Source organism: Lissotriton vulgaris, chromosome 12 (assembly GCF_964263255.1).
Source record: "Lissotriton vulgaris chromosome 12, aLisVul1.2, whole genome shotgun sequence".
Classification (NCBI taxonomy): domain Eukaryota; kingdom Metazoa; phylum Chordata; class Amphibia; order Caudata; family Salamandridae; genus Lissotriton; species Lissotriton vulgaris.
The window spans coordinates 779,026,988-779,046,173 of NC_141700.1; positions in this window are offsets into that span (position 1 = coordinate 779,026,988).

Here is a 19,186-nt window from a genome sequence, read left to right on the forward strand (position 1 = left end):
ATTCACATCACACCACCGATGAAGGAGCTCAACTGGCTCCCCATACACAAACAAGCACAATTCAAACTCGTCACCCACTCTTTCAAGGCACTATAAAACACTGGCACGGCATAGCTCATTAATCGCTTCTGCTTTCTCAAACCTTCCAGACACCTCCGCTCAACCAGACTTTTACTTGCACACATCCCACCATATAGAAAACCAGATCTGCCAGTAAACCATTCTCCTACATCGCCCCTAAGGGGGGGAATGAACTGACACTACACAAAAGAGCCTCCTTCTCACTTCTTAAATTTTGAAAGAAGATGAAGAACTGGCTTTTCGAGTAGTCTCACTAGGCCCAAGATTTGGCTAGTCTCACACCCGCTCAGTGCGAGGATACCCTTCTGGGTGATAGTGCGCTCTACAATATGCCTACAAAAACATAACATACGGCCATTTAGGTGGGGTTGCTGAAAAAGTCATAGGCACATTGGGTAAGAAATACTCTAACCAGTTATGGATGGATGTTGAAATATGATTAATACTTTTTTAACCTTCACCCTAAGTTGCACATTGTCTGCTGAGTTGTGTATTACAATCATGCTAATTTTGATACACTGGTTATGTACACAAGTCCTTCATAATAATCACATAGTTGAGAATCATAAATCATTGTGTGTGTGTATTGTTCTGAGGGTACAAGGAGGGGGCCCTATCTATCATCAACTGCAGGTAACAGATTTGGTGACAGGATTTTCTGACTCCAAACACCGGTCTACCAGAGCATATAAAGCGCTACAGAGGAATAGGAGACACCTGCCAGTTCCCTTTTACTCCAATAAGGATGCATATTTTGGGGAGATGAGGGTATCTACCAGGTGTAACCTAAATAATACTGTGATTGGGGTGAACATGACACATGCTCAGCCAAAACTAGAGGAACATCCCCAAAATTCAAATGGTGAAACCTCCTCAGCCAGTTCTCTGTCGAACATTTGATCTGGCCACCTGGGCCATCTTGACACCAGAAGAGACAATGCTGAGATCATGAGTAGAACCCCTACTGTGTCATCGCTCTCTCTTCAAACTGGGCACAAGACTGGGAAGTCTGTAGAGTCGCGCTGCTGCTGGACGGGAAGAGAGATGGAAAAACTTACCTACCTGCATGAGGTGATGGAGTGAGCATGCCAAGAGGAACGGACTGAGCCATCAAAGAGAGCTATGGCCCAGCTGGCTGAAGAGACCTCTGTAGAGGACATCTCTTGGACGGCCAGGAGCCACACAGTCGCAATAGCCTATAGCAATAGCCTATTGGTGCCCCCGCTACTTGAAAATTGTGATCAGCAGTTCTGGGGATATACTTGACCATCTGAAGGGACACTCAGGGTGAACCAGCTCCTATCCTGCCACTGTCTCCTTCGTAGGCTAGTGGCTGCTGGAGTTCTGGACTCTGGTGAAGGGGCCTGTGCCCCTTAGCCGGGCATCGTGATCAGACACCAGGTCACTCTTGAACATCACCGGGAAATGTTAATGTGTTTGTATTTATATAGCGCCTTCTACCCAGAGGTCTCGTAGTGCTGTATTCATACCGCTGTGGAACCCTTCCTGGCTTTCCTGTGAGATGTCCACTCCTGGGCACCACCAAGGTGAAGCCAGGCATCCAAGCGCTGCTGGGGCCGTTGTGGAGATTAAGACAGCTATTGCCCAGAGTCACAGAGTGGGACCCATGATTAGACTAGGCACCGAGGCGAGAATGATCAGGTCCGGGGAGATTGAGTCCAAGAGCCGCTGAGGTGGGAATTGAGCCCTGGTCCCGGGCTAGACCTCTGCATCAGGGTCTGCCGCTCTAACCATTGAGCCACGCTTCTCCAAAGTTAATTGAAAGAACATAAAAATTAATATTGTGTGGGTAGGCATATCATCCTTGGGGTGGTTGGCATTTTGGCAGTTTTTACTTCTGTAGTCGATGCACGGGGTGTATTTTGGGGCACAGTTCTTAGACCCCGTCATCTGTGATCACTGAAGCCAAATATACTGAAACTAACACTGAAAGCTTCTTAAAGACTCAAGATTAGACAAGTAATCCACTACAAGAGAACAATGGCCCCAGGGCCCAGTGTTACACAGAACCTTGCACCTTCTGTGTGGTTGTGTAGGGGCCAGTGATGCTTGAGCCTCTGGCCGAAGGTGTTAGGCAATTCTGGTGTTCGTTTCTGATCATTATTTAAAGTGTAAAATTTGTACTTACTGAGAAAGTCATTTACTATCGTCAAGAACTGTCTGTACATTAGGTATTAGGACATCCTTTTTAAAGGGTCACACTTGGGAGCTCCTAACTCCTGTGGGAACTTTGACTGCTCCAACACATACCTTGAGAGAGGCAAATGCTGAAACTGAGCCCTTGGTCACTGTCTGATTGCATCAGTGTTGTGGTCCCAGGACAATGGTGGTAAACAACAATGCGGTTATGGCCCAGTGACCTCTGAATGTCCTGGGACCCAAGAAAGCACCATATTTGGTCTATGTGGCTGTTATGATTAGAAAAACCTCTCACTAAAAACGAAGTTTGAGGTATTGCCCCAGGGAACCCAGGCAGCTTTAGAGTTTGAATATATTGTTCTTACTGGTTTAGCTCGCACATCTTGTTGAAATCAGCGCCTCTTGCTACATTTAACAAGCATTTGCAATCCAAGAGGTCCTGCATTTGCGAGAGTTTAAGCTAAACACATGAATAAAAGGCAGTGTCATTTACAATGCCAATAGCTCAAACTCTCGCAGATGTGAGACCTATTGCGTTGCAAATTTTTTTTATTATGCTGCGGAGTGCTGAAAATTTTACAGCGCCATTGCCATTGGTATGGGCAAGCTGATAAAAAAAGAATGTTACTGTGTGTAATGCAAAATGAGCACATGCCCACTCCAGGCGTGCCGCTGCCATTGGCTAGTACTCTGATAAAAAAGAAAAGAAGGCGGCCGCTATAGTCAAAGCGAACCACAGTGGCAACGTAAATAAAGAAAGGAGCATGACCACTTTAGTCAAAGCGGTCTGCGCTGGCAATGCAAATAAAGAAAGGAGTGTGGCCGCTATAGATAAAGTTGACTGCGCTGCCAAAAAATTTACCTTTTGATGAAAAGGTGCAAGCATATTTTGTAAATATGCTGCTGCCGACATTACTAAACAAGCTGGTTTTGTAAATATGGAGTGTCCGCCATTGCTAAAAAAATATATAAAAGCGGGCGCCGTGCTGCGTTACAGGAAAGCATGTTGTGGGTGGAATAGGAGAAATCCTTTAAGAAAATAGTGTTGACAGACTAAATAAAACATACAGAGTAACAACACAAATAAAGGGGCAGTCCTCATGGGAGGTTACTATTGTAGACTAGGTGATACTAAGGAGGGACTACTAAACCTATTCACGAATCAAAAGTAGCCATTTAGAAAGGACAGTAATAGGAGCCAATTGAAAATATGGGTAGAAAACGGGCGGAGCTTCAAGTCCACACATGAATACAGCATGACTGGAGGGCAGCGCATGCGCTGTGCAGGCTCGACCTAACTAGGGAGACGCTACTGACTGCCAGGGGATCGATGGAAAGAAAGGGCAGATGAATAAAAAATCTAGCCTATTTCGCAGTAATAAAATCATTAAGAAAGCGTCGATGCAACGGTGACGCTGATGCATGGGCGCCGTCTCTTTACGCTTGCTTTGACTTTGTTCGGCCGCATTAGTGTAACACTGTGTCTATATATGAGAAGTAACAACCCAGGCAATTTAAGCAATTAGGTCAACTTGTCTGTACAATGACATAAAGGAGAGGTAACACATAAACAACTACGGTCCTGCTTTTGTCCTTTTTATTTTTGAATCATGTTAATTGTAATTACATTTATATATGTGACATTTAAAGTTTTTATTAAAAGTATTTTATTGCATACTCTTTTTAGGTAATACGTGGCTATTCCTGAAGAAGGCGCTAGTTCGCCGAAACGCGCGTCGAATGTATTATTGTGCCACTTATTATGTTTTCTTTATAAATTTGTGATATTGTTTTTATATATTGATGTGATTTGGTCTAAACTGCCTTCAGATACAAATCTTTTAATGCAACATGTATTTTTAACTAAGTCAATAAAAAGCAGAACCTTAGTTGTTTATGTGTTACCTCTCCTTTATGTCATTGTACAGACAAGTTGACCTAATTGCTTAAATTGCCTAGGTTGTTACTTCTCATATATCTTTTTGTCCCTGACCTAGGAATTGAAAGAATTTGTATGTCAGGGGGTCCTTGTTACATACACTAACACTGTGTCTAGATTACACTGCGGATTCAAGAAATGTAGGGGTTCCATAAATAAGTCCTTGTTTAGCTACTTAAAGAGCTGGGGTGCAAGGGAAAAAATAAGCACTCATTTGAAAAAGTACAAGTATAGTGTAAAGATTCCTATGCACGCGCTGTTAGTGTTCAATACAAGTTCATCGTGAGGTTGGAGCACAAAAGTTAGTAATGTCTCATAAAGTTCTTGCTTTGTCTTTTTATTCAAACAAAAGACTCCAGCCAACATGTGTTTGAACACTAACAGCGTGTGCATAGGATTATTTTCACATTTACTTGTAGGATTCTGTGGTCCTTCAAAACTTAGGGGTTGCAGGGTGTTTTCCCTACCTCTTGCACTGCACATTTCATCAGATCAGCATATTACACACAGATTTTGACAGGTGCCAACGCTTCCTATACTACTAACACCCCCAAAACATTAGTATAAAACAAGTATAGTGCCTAGTTGCTGGCTTTGCGCTTTGTAAGTCTCATGCATGCAAACTAGGGTGTCGTTTCCACAGTTTTTTTTCCTGGCTTACTTAATCGTAAGTGCTACTCGATGGGCGGGCTGCTGCTTTTGAGGTGATCTGAGAAAATAAAAAGGTGACAGAAGGAAAGCTTAAATATTTTTTCTCATAGGTAATTTCCAAGGGCACATTTCATTCCATTGTTTTTTTGCTGGAATGAACTGTACATAACATTTCTAGGCAGGGCCTAGACATTTTAGCCTCCCTCGCCAATAGGAAATATCGTCTAACAACAAATTTTCTAAAAAATATATTGCTCTTGACCAGATAGATTTCAAAAACAAGGTCGGACAGCACCTGCTGTAATCTGGCAAAACTGAGCCATCGGTTCAGCCCTCGCCTGCCCCGGACTACGTAGTTTGTGTCATGATTTCCTATACATTGCACATACATCGCTGTATTGTCATGATGTAATTGTCATTTTTGTTTTCTTTCATTGTTACTATTTTGTTGACTTTATGGTGCCTAGTTTTTACTTTTGTAATTGTTGTTACTGGGCCTTGAAGTTCGGCTTTAGGTAGTAGAATTGTACATTATAAATAAAAATAAACTAAATGTGGAATCGTTTTTTGCCTAAGAGACAAACTTTCAGTTCCCAGTCAGAAACCTCTAAGGTATTTAAATGAGTTTCAGAAAAATGTCTCATGCTTAGAAGAATCGGTGTCTTACTCCACACCTCATGGTGGCAACAACAGCACTGGGCATTCATGAATCACCAGCATTTAAAAACAGAGGGGCAGATTTACAAGAAACTAACGCATCTCGGCATTATAGCAGAGATGCGTCAGTTTACTTGTGCGACACAGAAAACCCTTGCGCCGCCATAGATGCAGCAAATTTACAATGCAAACAAAACAGGTGATGGACCGAATGTGGATCAATGTCACACATTCACCCCAGTCCAAAGATCTGGGCTCAAATCCATCGTTTTTTTGCACTCCACACCACCCTGGGTTAGACAATGGCGATATGCAAATCAGCTCTGACCCCATGCCCCATGGGAACAGTCCAGTCCGAACTACAAAAGCCATGCCCTTCCCAGAACGGAATCAAGCATCCGAGGACCGGACCGGTTTCGAGGTAACACCTCTCATCAGCCCGGCTAGCTTGACTCCAGTGGTGTGGAGTGCCTGGGACCCACGTCTGAGCATCCCCAGCGCACATAGGGCGAATTTGCAAACAAAACAGGTGATGGACCGAATGTGGATCAATGTCACACATTCACCCCAGTCCAAAGATCTGGGCTCAAATCCATCGTTTTTTTGCACTCCACACCACCCTGGGTTAGACAATGGCGATATGCAAATCAGCTCTGACCCCATGCCCCATGGGAACAGTCCAGGCACTCCACACCACTAGGAGTCAAGCTAGCCGGGCTGATGAGAGGTGTTACCTCGAAACCGGTCCGGTCCTCGGATGCTTGATTCCATTCTGGGAAGGACATGGCTTTTGTAGTTCGGACTGGACTGTTCCCATGGGGCACAGGGTCAGAGCTGATTTGCATATCGCCATTGTCTAACCCAGGGTGGTGTGGAGTGCAAAAAAACGATGGATTTGGGCCCAGATCTTTGGACTGGGGGAGTGTGTGACATTGATCCACATTCAGTCCATCACTTGTTGTTTTTGCAAATTTACAATGCGGCACACTATGGCGCAAGAATTGACAGATGTGTCACGCATCTGTTGGTGCAAAGGTCACGCATTGCTGGAGTCGTTTTGCAAGCACGCTGCAACTCAAGCAATGCTCGAGAAGGGCTATACCTATTATGCTGTGTCACTCCTTACGTCTGCTTCAAGCAGGTGTAAGGTTTTGACACCGTGGCATTGTGGCACAGTGAAATCTTGTAGATTTCACTGTGTCACTTTTACGAGGCTTTCTTGCCTTGGAACCCCCACTCTGCATACATTATACCTGATGCAAGTATAATGTGGCGCAGGGCTTTACAATGTGACACATCTCCCTAGATGCGTCACGTTGTAAATGTGGCACAACATGGCGCATTGTTTACGCCGCTGCTGCGTCACAAAAGTGATGCAGCGGTGGTGCTAAGGTGTTGCAAGGGGCTTGTAAACCTGCCCCAGAGTAATTATTTTCCATCTCAGTGTTACTCATTTCAGCAACTTTAAATGGGTGAAAGGCTGAGACAACACTCTGCTGTGATGTGATCATGGACTCGGCAGATTTCTGCAGTGGTGTCTCAACCCACTGAGCTGTCTTGCTAGCTAAACAGTTAATTTTGTTATAAATTCCTGCCACAGAGAAGACCCTTGTGGAGTTATAGACATTTTAGATGTCAAAGATTTTGACTGACAGAATAGGCAAATAAGTGGCTTGTCTAACTGTGCATGATCGAAGGTGAATCGCTTCTGGGCGCTACTGTGTGGATTTTAAAACGCTAGAAAGGTGAAAAAAGGTAGGCACTGAACTCATGAGTGCGAGGCGCATGACAGCTAGTCAGTGTGCATCAAAACCAGTTCCACAAAGAACATCGTTGTGCTGCGTTGTGTTATGGTAATGTAGGATACTGGTAGAGGTAGTATTGGTGGTGGTGGTACTGATGGTGGTGGTAGAACTGGTGGTGGTGGTACTAGTGGTGGTAGTACTGGTGGTGGTATTGGTGGTGGTACTGGTAGTACTAGTACTGGTGGTGGTGATAGTGGTCCGGGTGGTAATGGTGGTACTGGTACTGGTGGTGGTATTAGTGGAAGTACTGGTGGTGGTGGTTGTGGTACTGGTGGTGTTAGTGGTCCTATTGGTGGTGGTGGTACAAGATAGGAGCTCGAGGCATATATACAGGGTGAGGAGCTTCAGGCAGTTACAGCTGGTTTATACAATAAGGATCAGTTTGAGGAATATATACACAGGGTGAGCTGGAAGTCGAGGCATATACACAGGGTGAGGAAGCGCTTGAGGTATATGCCGAGAGGCGAGGAGCTCGAGCACAGCCAGGTTATACAAAGAGAGGATGAGGAGGGATTTGGAATCTATACACAGAACAGACCATTTTAATGTTCAAGGAGGTTGTGCACCAGAACCGCAGGAGTGGATCGTCAGTCATTCATTTATTAAATGGCAGGCCAAGCAGGAGGGCACCAAGCAATTTTTGAGGAGGCTGGGTTTGAATGGCAAGAATATTTAAGGACAATGATTAGGCGAAGGCTGCCCTCATCGTTTGGTGATACACTTTGTTTGTGATCACTTTCGCGGCCGCTTTGATGTTCTCAGTGGCTGCGCGGCTCACTGAGAACATCAAAACGGCCGCGAAAGTCCTCCCAAAGGCTGCAGGCGGACAAATGGTGCGTGGGCCCGGCGCACATGCACTGTGCCCGATCCGCCTGCAGACTTTGGGAGCATTTCCGAAAGTCCCTTACTTAATCCTCGCAGAGCAACGCATGCACGTTAGCTCAGCGAGATCTAAAAAAGGCGTGGAAGAAGGTGTCCCTGCTATAAACGGGATAGCTGCTTTTTGTTTTACATGCCATGATCATTCTACCCCTGGCCTCTCTGCTGAGTATGCCAACAGTAGGCATTGGGAACATTCTTCCTGGGATTACCAAGCTATCTCTGAGCAGTCGCTCGACGGTGCTATCCCAGCGCCAAGAAGCCTTCTGGGTGACATCTGTGGCTAAGATTACAACAGCACTGCTCTCCTCTCGGAGTGAGGCTGCAAGAGAGTCACTCACGTCCGCAAGACAAGGTGTCAAATGTTGACGCGTTTAATTTAGTAGTGTATCTGTGACCTTTGAGTCACAGCTCCTTTGCGCCCCTTCACATGCACCAAGGCGCTACCTGCTCGGAGACACAAGTAATGCTGCACCTGTCAAAAAGTGGGGTTCTGAGTCGCCTGTCTTGACTTGGAATCTTGGGTCAGTGTGCATGCTGTCAGAAGAGAATGAGCAAACTTGTGCCATTGGATGTTTTCTATAATCTCAAACAAGGCAAGAGGGGTGCCTAAAATATTGGGGCAGATTTACAATAAGTGGCGCATCCCTGCATATCAGCAGGGATGAGCCACTTATTGTGCACCATGCCTCCGCCACCATGGATGCGCCGTATTTACAATGCGGCGCACCATGGGGGAAAAATGGCACAGATGCGTCACGCATCTGTGCCGTAAAAGTGGCGCATTGCTGGAGTTGCGTCGCATGCGCGACGCAGCTCCAGCAATGCTCTGGAGGGCCCTATTCTTACAATGCTGTGTCAATCCTTACGCCTGCTTTAAGCAGGCGCAGGGTTTTGACGCAGCATGAGCCCCAAAGTGACTGAGTGAAATCTTGTAGATTTCACTCAGCCACTTTTAGGAGGCGTTCCTGTGCCGGAACGACCCCCTCTGCGCAGGAACGCCTCCTTCTGGCGCAGGGCTTTACAACATGATGCATCTCCCAGATGCGTCCCGTTGTAAATACACTGCACCATGGCGCATCTTTTGCGCCGCCGCTACGTCACAAAAGTGACGCAACCGCAGCATAAAAGAGGAGCAAGGGGCTTGTAAATCTGCCCCATAGTGTTTGAGAAGAGGTGCTGGGGCGCCTCGTGAGACTTCAGATGTACACAGTGATTCTGCAGAGCCCAGGCATTCTGGGGCTGATTTACAAGTCCCTTGTGCCTATTTTACACCGCTGTTACATCACTGGGAGATGCATCATGTTGTAAAGCCCTGCTCCATTAGGAGGCGTTCCTGTGCAGGGGGGGCGTTCCAGCGTAGGAACGCCTCCTAAAAGTGGCTGAGTGAAATCTACAAGATTTCATTCAGTCACGTTGGGGCCCATGCTGCGTCAAAACCCTGCGCCTGCTTAATGCAGGCGTAAGGATTGAAGCAGCATTGTAAGAATAGGGCCCCCCAGAGCATTGCTGGAGCTTCGTTGCGCTTTCGACGCAACTCTAGCAATGGGCCACTTTTACGGCACAGATGCGTGACGCATCTGTGCCATTTTTGCCCCATGGTGCGCCGCATTGTAAATGCGGCACATCCATGGTGCGGAGCCGCAGCGCACAATAACTGGCGCATCCCTACTGATATGTAGGGATCCGCCAGTTATTGTAAATCTGCCCCTCTGTCCTTTTCAAATCTTGCGGGCATCACTGCGTCAACGAACGAGGTGCCTCTTACTGGTCAAATGAATATTTTAAAAGCCAAAGGCATATTACCCATTAAGAAAATACATACAATAACAGTGTACCAAAGAAAGAAGAGATTTGGACAGTGCTGGCAACGTAAAGAATGAAAGGAGCAGGAGCACGGACGCTATAGTTAAACCGGAACCACACTGTAATTTACATAAATTCATAACTAAAAGCACGCGTGCCGCGTGTTACGAAGTCATGGGTGGAAGAGGGGAACACCATTAAAGAAAATAGAGCTCAAAGGGACTAGTTACACAATGTGATGCCAGGTAGTGTGCCATCGCCAGTGTGCGAGACTAAAGTTACACATCGGGGTGCCAGGCAGTGTGCCATCGGCAGTGAGCGAGACTATAGTTACACATCGGGGTGCCAGGCAGTGTGCCATCGGCAGTGAGCGAGACTATAGTTACATATCGGGGTGCCAGGCAGTGTGCCATCGGCAGTGAGCGAGACTAGTTACATGTAGGGGTGCAAGGCAGTGTGGCATCGGCAGTGAGCGAGACTATAGTTACACATCGGGGTGCCAGGCAGTGTGCCATCGGCAGTGAGCGAGACTATAGTTACACATCGGGGTGCCAGGCAGTGTGCCATCGGCAGTGAGCGAGACTAGTTACATGTAGGGGTGCAAGGCAGTGTGGCATCGGCAGTGAGCGAGACTATAGTTACACATCGGGGTGCCAGGCAGTGTGCCATCGGCAGTGAGCGAGACTATAGTTACACATCGGGGTGCCAGGCAGTGTGCCATCGGCAGTGAGCGAGACTAGTTACATGTAGGGGTGCAAGGCAGTGTGGCATCGGCAGTGAGCGAGACTATAGTTACACATCGGGGTGCCAGGCAGTGTGCCATCGGCAGTGAGCGAGACTAGTTACATGTAGGGGTGCAAGGCAGTGTGCCATCGGCAGTGAGCGAGACTAAGTTACACATCGGGGTGCCAGGCAGTGTGCCATCGGCAGTGAGCGAGACTAGTTACATGTAGGGGTGCAAGGCAGTGTGGCATCTGCAGTGAGCGAGACTATAGTTACACATCGGGGTGCCAGGCAGTGTGCCATCGGCAGTGAGCGAGACTATAGTTACACATCGGGGTGCCAGGCAGTGTGCCATCGGCAGTGAGCGAGACTAGTTACATGTAGGGGTGCAAGGCAGTGTGGCATCGGCAGTGAGCGAGACTATAGTTACACATCGGGGTGCCAGGCAGTGTGCCATCGGCAGTGAGCGAGACTATAGTTACACATCGGGGTGCCAGGCAGTGTGCCATCGGCAGTGAGCGAGACTAGTTACATGTAGGGGTGCAAGGCAGTGTGGCATCGGCAGTGAGCGAGACTATAGTTACACATCGGGGTGCCAGGCAGTGTGCCATCGGCAGTGAGCGAGACTAGTTACATGTAGGGGTGCAAGGCAGTGTGCCATCGGCAGTGAGCGAGACTATAGTTACACATCGGGGTGCCAGGCAGTGTGCCATCGGCAGTGAGCGAGACTAGTTACATGTAGGGGTGCAAGGCAGTGTGGCATCGCCAGTGAGCGAGACTATAGTTAACAGGGCACAAGTCCTAAACAAGCATTAGAAATGCAATAGGTCTCGCAGCATTAGAGTTAGTGCTTTTAGAATTGTTAATGGGTTTTTTTGTAAATCTTTAGCATGAGGTTGAGGGTGAGTGAGGGTGAGTGTGAGGGTGAGTGAGGGTGAGGGTGGGTGTGAGGGTGAGTGAGATGGGTGAGTGTGAGTGAGGGTGAGTGAGGGTGGGTGAGTGTGAGTGGGGGTGAGTGTGGGTGAGTGTGGGTGAGGGATTGAGGGTGAGGGGTTGAGGGTGAGGGGTTGAGGGTGAGGGAGGGTGAGGGGTTGAGGGTGAGTGAGGGTGAGGGGTTGAGGGTGAGTGAGGGTGAGGGGTTGAGGGTGAGTGAGGGTGAGGGGTTGAGGGTGAGTGAGGGTGAGGGGTTGAGGGTGAGTGAGGGTGAGTGGGGGTGGGGTGAGTGAGGGTGAGGGTGAGTGAGGGTGAGTGAGGGTGAGTGTGGGTGAGTGTGGGTGAGTGTGGGTGAGTGTGGGTGAGTGTGGGTGAGTGTGAGGGGTTGAGGGTGAGGGGTTTAGGGTGAGGGTGAGTGAAGGTGGGTGAGGGGTTGAGGGTGATTGAGGGTGAGGGGTTGAGGGTGAGTGAGGGTGAGGGGTTGAGGGTGAGTGAAGGTGAGGGGTTGAGGGTGAGTGAGGGTGAGGGGTTGAGGGTGAGTGAGGGTGAGGGGTTGAGGGTGAGTGAGGATGAGTGAGAGTGAGGGTGAGTGAGGGGTTGAGGGTGAGGGGTTGAGGGTGAGTGAGGGTGAGGGGTTGAGGGTGAGTGAGGGTGAGTGAGGGTGAGGGGTTGAGGGTGAGTGAGGGTGAGGGGTTGAGGGTGAGGGAGGGTGAGGGGTTGAGGGTGAGGGAGGGTGAGGGGTTGAGGGTGAGGGGTTGAGGGTGAGTGGGGGTGAGTGAGGGTGAGGGGTTGAGGGTGAGTGAGGGTGAAGGTGAGTGAGGGTGAGGGTGAGTGAGGGTGGGTGAGTGAGGGTGAGTGAGAGTGAGGGTGAGTGAGAGTGAGGGTGAGTGAGAGTGAGGGTGAGTGAGAGTGAGGGTGAGTGAGGGTGAGTGAGGGTGAGTGAGAGTGAGGGTGAGTGAGAGTGAGGGTGAGTGAGAGTGAGTGAGAGAGTGAGAGTAATGCTTAAAAAAACAGGCTTATACCCCGGAACAAATGGGGTGCTTAGTGCGAACACTCCAGCCCTGGCCAGGTCGCTGTGACAGAGGCCCCCTGTCTACCGGTTGCACAATTGTGTATCCCTCCAGGCGCCCGAAAGAAAGAGGCAGGGTCCTGGAACACTAACTAAATCAAGTTCACAATCTCATGGTCTAGGCCCCTCTCTTAGTAGCAGGGGCGGCTTGTAAGGAGAGCCTCGCTCTGTGTGTGTGTGTGGGGAGGGGGCACGGGGGGCAGGAGCTACGTCACCCAACCAGTTAGCTTCGGCTGGGTGCTGTTAACTACACCACATCCAACAACATTCAGCTGAGAGACTCCATTATTGTGTTTCATCTCGGCTCAGTGGCTCTCGGGGTGCTGGGGGAGGGGCGCGAAGACGGGACGGAGCATCCAAATGATTAAACCAACTTGACACGGTGACAGCAAGATGCGAACACAGCCATTAGTGACAGGAGAGAGACCACTATGGTGTAGTCCTTTTTCTATTTCCGTGAAATGTCCTAGTTTTTGGCTTTAAGCAGATGAGGTGAACGAAAGGGTGTCTGGGGGTGTGATGGGGAGAGTGAGTAATCCAGAGCGAGGGAAAGAAATAGCTGAAGGAAAGAGGTGCGTGGGAACAGAATGGAGGTGTGAGTGAACACAGGTGCGCGAGGACTCTGGGGAGGGCCGTGAAGAAGGGAGAGGGAGAGAACGAAGGGCAGCCGGCTGACCGGACAGTGTGGGGTATGAGGGGGCGAGGGGGAGACGAAAGGAGAATAAGGATTATTGAAATAAACCTGAAGATGGGGGGCAGGGGAGTCGGGGGGGGGGCATGGGGTGATGTGGAGGAGTGAAGGAGGCAGTAGCACAATAAAGGGGGGTTCAGAGAGGATTGTGAGGGGTTTCCGTCAGGGTTTGGGGGCGCCTGGAAAGGAGCAGACGGGCGAGAGGAGCGTTTATTGTAGGGCCTGAGGGGAGAAACGAAAGAAGAGGACGCAAGTAAGGAAGGATGAAGAGCGGCTTTAAAACACCTTCCATTTAAAAGACTGGGGGCAGTGTGTAGACAGCTCGGCAGAGGGGTGATAGTGAGATTGCAACAGAGCACCTCGTAGCCACTGTTCATAGACTAGACAGAGAGACTGCGGCAGGAACACATAGGAGACCTCCGTTGTCAGGGCAATAAGACTGCCAGCATCACTGCCATGGAGGGTGTGAGGCTCCAACAGAACAGACCAGACAAAAGTGCCCACCGGAAGTGCAGCGAGACTGCCCAAAAGCATGCTGCAGACATTCTACCAGTACCCAGAGATTCTGAGAGACTGACGAGCGCAACTTTCAGGGGCGGCCCACAGCGAGGACAGTGGGATTGCCTACAACAGCCCAGACAGGTAGAGTAAACGAAGCCCGAGGCTACCCAAAGGAGGTCACGGATAAGCTTGCTGCATTTCCAACAGCGCTTTGGCTTGGTTCCTCTGCGCCTTTCTACAAAAATGCGACACGGCGGGAGGGGGCGGGCAGGGGAGGGGGCGGAGAGGGGAGAGGTGCGACATGGCAGGAAGACGGAGGGAAGAGAGGGGAGGGGGGAGGAGAAATGCGACACGGCGGGAAGGGGAGGGGGCGGAACGGGGAGAGAGAGAGTAGGCAAGGGTAAACAAACACGGGCGGGAGGGGGCGGGCAGGGGAGGGGGCGGAGAGGGGAGAGGTGCGACATGGCAGGAAGACGGAGGGAAGAGAGGGGAGGGGGGAGGAGAAATGCGACACGGCGGGAAGGGGAGGGGGCGGAACGGGGGCGGGGAGGGGAGAGAGAGAGTAGGCAAGGGTAAACAAAACACGGACGTGCACGCGCCCGTGACTTTTAAGGTCAATGCGCATGCGCATAAGCTTAATGCGCATGCGCATTGACCTTAAAAGTCACGGGCACTGCAAGGAATCGCCACGATTCCTTGCAGTTGGATAAAGAGTGGATGAGCCCCTATAGTCTCGCTTGCTCGATGCGCATGCGCATCGACAGGCGAGACCTAAAAAAGAAGTGGGGGGACTAACCTAGTTAATCAGTATGCAAATGGCACCGCAGCGGGTGGCATCGCAGCGTGTGACATCACGGTGCGTGACAACACAGCGTGTGACATCACATGAACTGGCATCACAAGAAGCGACCTCCGATCTTAAGCCCTCACACATATGTTTAGCAGGTGTACCATGAGTACATTTGAGCACATTTCGAATATTCTTGCAAACCCTGCTGATTGAGGCAGAATATTCACACTTTTGTACGCTACACATAAAATATTGTTACCTTATGTCAGCGTTAAGCTTTCTATAGCCATAGTGCTTTAAAAGAAATAGTGATATTTAAATTATTATGACGCCTCCTCAAGGGTAACAAGCATATATAAATGCAGTTAATTGTGTGCAAATACTGCGAAAAATCAACACATCTGACGTTCAATCAGTGTATACATAACTCCCAAACAGAGCCTGAACAAAGATAGCGGCCTCTCCTAAGTATGCGTGAAGTGCTAACGAGGTGTGAGCCTTTGTTTCCCCTCTGCTGCATTTGCATCAGGTGTGAGGCTCCTGACTGCTGCCAGCCAGGGGTCTCAACACAAGGAGGCCTAATGACCCATCAACACGGCCTTTGTTATGGCCAAGTATCCCAGCAGGAGTCAGAAATAAGAGAGCCCCGCCCCCTCCTGACAACCACGTGCAGGCGCTGCGGAAAGTGTCCCGTGTTTGGAAATTACAGCGGGACGAATTCAGCATATTTTTTAGTGGGGCCCAACTTCTTGGCAGGGTGGACGGCATCCAGCCTGTGAAACGAGTGGGGGGGACTCCGTCCACCCGCCCGGACCACCGACTCGTGCCCTGATAGTTACACAATCTGATGCCAGGCAGTGTGCCATCGCCAGTGAGCGAGACTATAGTTACAGAGTGTGATACCAGCGGGTGAAACTGTAGTAAGTGGCACAGCTGTGCCTGTCAGGCTGCACGAGTGCCAGTGAGTGAACCTGCCTGTGCCATCTCGAGTGAGGGTGGCTAGTCACAGCGATGCCAGGCAGGGTGCCATCTGCCGTGACGGTGCACCTAGTCAGGCCTGCCAGGTAGCATGGGTGAGCCTGTAGTGTAGTGAGTCACAGGGATGCCCGCCAGTGCCCTCTCTGCGGAGGCAGACTTCCTTAAATGGGTGCACCCCCTCCGTGCCAAGCAGTGACTGCGAAACTTGGCTCTGACGACGTAAGATGCCCCTGGAGGTGACTCAGCTGGAAGAAGCTGTCGGCGTCAGAGGAGCCCTGGGCGGGTGCCGCTGGGCACGGTGCCAGTGTGATAACCAACCAGGAGTCATTTCTGCTCATTAACATGGGACGTCACGGGTGACAAAGCGTGCATGTGTGTGTGTGCACGCGCGGGGGATGCTGACGCCGGAACCGCTGGGTCTGCTGCCGGTGCTACCCGGAACCAGGGGGGCATTCCGGGAATCCGCGCGGCGCGGGCATCAGAGTGATACACACATAATCAGTGCGATAAACAGAACGGATGTTAACCCGTGCTCGCCTGGAAAACCGCCCGAGGCCTGGAAAGAAACCCACACGCACGAGATGGGCCATGATGGGCAAATTTACAACTCTATGGATTCATGGGTCTGCCTCTCAGCTGGGTAACCTGGCACTCTCGCGGGCTCGGGCCAGCACAGCCGGGCAGCGGAGTGACTCCCTGCAGTCACTGAGCGCACAGGGCACAGACCCCCTCCCCCATCCCCCCAGTCCCACTGGCTGGAGGGGACACTGCACGGGCACTCGCTCACTGGGGATGCACAAGCTGGCAGCGGTCTAACTTACTGCACTCTCTGACTGACTACAGAAGGCACAGCCTGGCGTCCCTGCAACTTCCTGAATACTCCTTCAGCAGAGAGGGCACTGCCCGATATCCCTATGACTTACTGCAGTCTGACTGACTGTAGATTAGGCAGCAGAGGCAACCTCATTCACTGGTGGTGGTACAGCCTGGTGTTTGCGAACTCACTACAATCTGCCTGCTTGCCTTGCTTGAGATGGCACAGGTTGGCATCCCTGTAACCCTGTAACCTGTATAACTTACTGCTGATGGACTGGCTGGCAGCTCTATAACTTAAAAAAAATACTTCATCATTTGAATCAACTACAAAACAGAAGTACATTTTGTGTAAAACTCATTGTTAGGGACATAAACACCTCAGCAGGAGCGCGGATGCTCAGTAGGGGGTTATTATGCAGCGTCACTGGGTAAACACATCAAGACACATCCACCCCACGTTTTACTAAGCCTGCCCCAACCCTCTGCTGCTCTGCGCGTAGCTCCTCTTTTATGTCCCAAGAGCCGGTCCCACTATGTCTCTGCTATGCTGCCTCATAGAGGCCCAAGTAATGGCCGCCCCTTGCACTGGGTGCGTGGGTGTGTGAGTGTCCTGCCCTTTGCCGCCTAGAAGCCTCTGTAGGGGCTGCCAGTGTCTCTGGGGCTGAAGCTGGGCAGAGAGCTCACTCTGCTTGTTACAGTACATTCAGCCTCTATGCCAGTGTATGAGCCTTGGCAGTGCCCCCCCCTCCCCAATGAATGGCTGTTGCACCTCTCTCTTCACCTGCATCAGAGCCAGCCATCTATGCGACTCACTAGAAATATTATTGACAAGACCTGATAGTGCAACGCACTCTACGCCAGAATCCCAGCCAAACACCTACGACGACTACAGCGCATCCAAAATGCCTCCGCCCGACTGATCATCAACATCCCCCGCCGCAGCCACATCACCCCCCACCTGAGAAACCTACACTGGCTCCCCGTCGACAAGAGGATCACCTTCAAGCTCCTCACCCACGCACACAAAGCACTCCACAACGCCGGACCAGCCTACCTGACCAGCAGACTCAGCTTCCACACCCCTCGCCGCCAGCTCCGCTCTGCCAGCCTCGCCCTCGCCGCCGTCCCCCGCATCCAACTAACAACCTCAGGCGGCAGATCCTTCTCCTACCTCGCCGCCAAGGCCTGGAACACCCTTCCTACACACCGACGGCAGACCGAAGACCTACTCGCCTTCAGAAGACTCCTCAAGACCTGGCTCTTCGAACAGTAGCGAAGCTTCCAACCCTCCCCCCCTCAGCGCCTTGAGACCCTCACGGGTAAATAGCGCGCTCTACAAATAGATTGATTGATCGATTGATTGATAGTGCTACAAAAGGGTCTGGATCAGTCCTAATCTTAGCCATAACCAACAGGCTCGAAAAAACGTGTGTCCAAAACACACGGGGTGAGGGAGGTTGCAGGTTCACTCCATGCCAAGTGCAGGAAATCGACCTTGGTGCAGCCATATTGACTACAGTTTGCATCAGTTCTCAATGTCAGGTGTTTCAAACCAGCGGGCTGTAGTGCAAACTATGCAGGAATTTGGAATGTATGGGTCGATGATTCATAGAGACCTCTCTAAGCTGCAAGCAGCCGAACACCATTGCTCATCTGATAGCTGCCTGTCTAGGTCTCGCTTCCACCTAGCTCTTGCGCTGACACTGGTTTTGTTATATTCCATATATCAAATTGGGCTGCACTATCTTTAAAGCATTGGCTGGCCTCGGCCCGGCCTTCATCTCCTCCCTTCTCCAGCACCATGTCCCCCCCCGAACCTCCGGTCCTCCCATCTGGCTCTACTTAAAACTCCTACCTTCAAACGCAAGAAACATGGAGGGCTCAAATTCTCGTTTCTTGCCCCTTCCTTTTGGAATGCACTCCCCTTAGAGTTCAGGCTCACCACCTCTTACCCTCATTTCAGTTCCCTCTTGAAAACACACCTGTTCCGTAAGGCACACAATTAATTCCCTTATCTTCTGTTCTCACCTGTTTCTCTCTGCCTCTCTACTGCCTATAGCGCCATGAAACCGCTGGGTGTAAGTGCGCTCTATAAGAATTTTTTACATTACATTACATATAGGTACCCCAATATTGGCTCAGGTAACATCCTAACCCTTCACCTATATTATTCCCTACATTATATACATAACGGTTCTTAGGGACTGACCTTGGAGAAGTGTGGCTCAATGGTTAGAGCAGCAGACCCTGATGCAGAGGTCTAGCCCGGGACCAGGGTTCAATTCCACGCCTCGGCGGGTCTTGGGCCCAAAATTCCACGGACTGGATAATTCTCGCCTCGGTGCCTATTCTAATCATAGAGTCACACTTTGCAACTCTGGGCAATAACTTGCTTAATCTCCACAACGGCCCCCACAACGCTAAGGATGCCTGGCCTTCACCCTGGGGGTGCCCAGGAGTGGATGCCTCACAGGGAAAGCCAGGACGGGTTCCACAGCGGTATTCGTACAAGCGCCTTGAGACCCTTGCGGGTGAGTAGTGCGCTATACAAGTATCAATTTACAATTTACCTTTTACCTAGGTATGACACTGCACACAGAACGCTGGATTTTCTATAGTAAAGGCCTCATACATTAGGCTGAATATTCTTGGAAACTCAGCAGGACAACCATCTCCTGTCCGACAAATGGCACAGCAAGGTAGAACC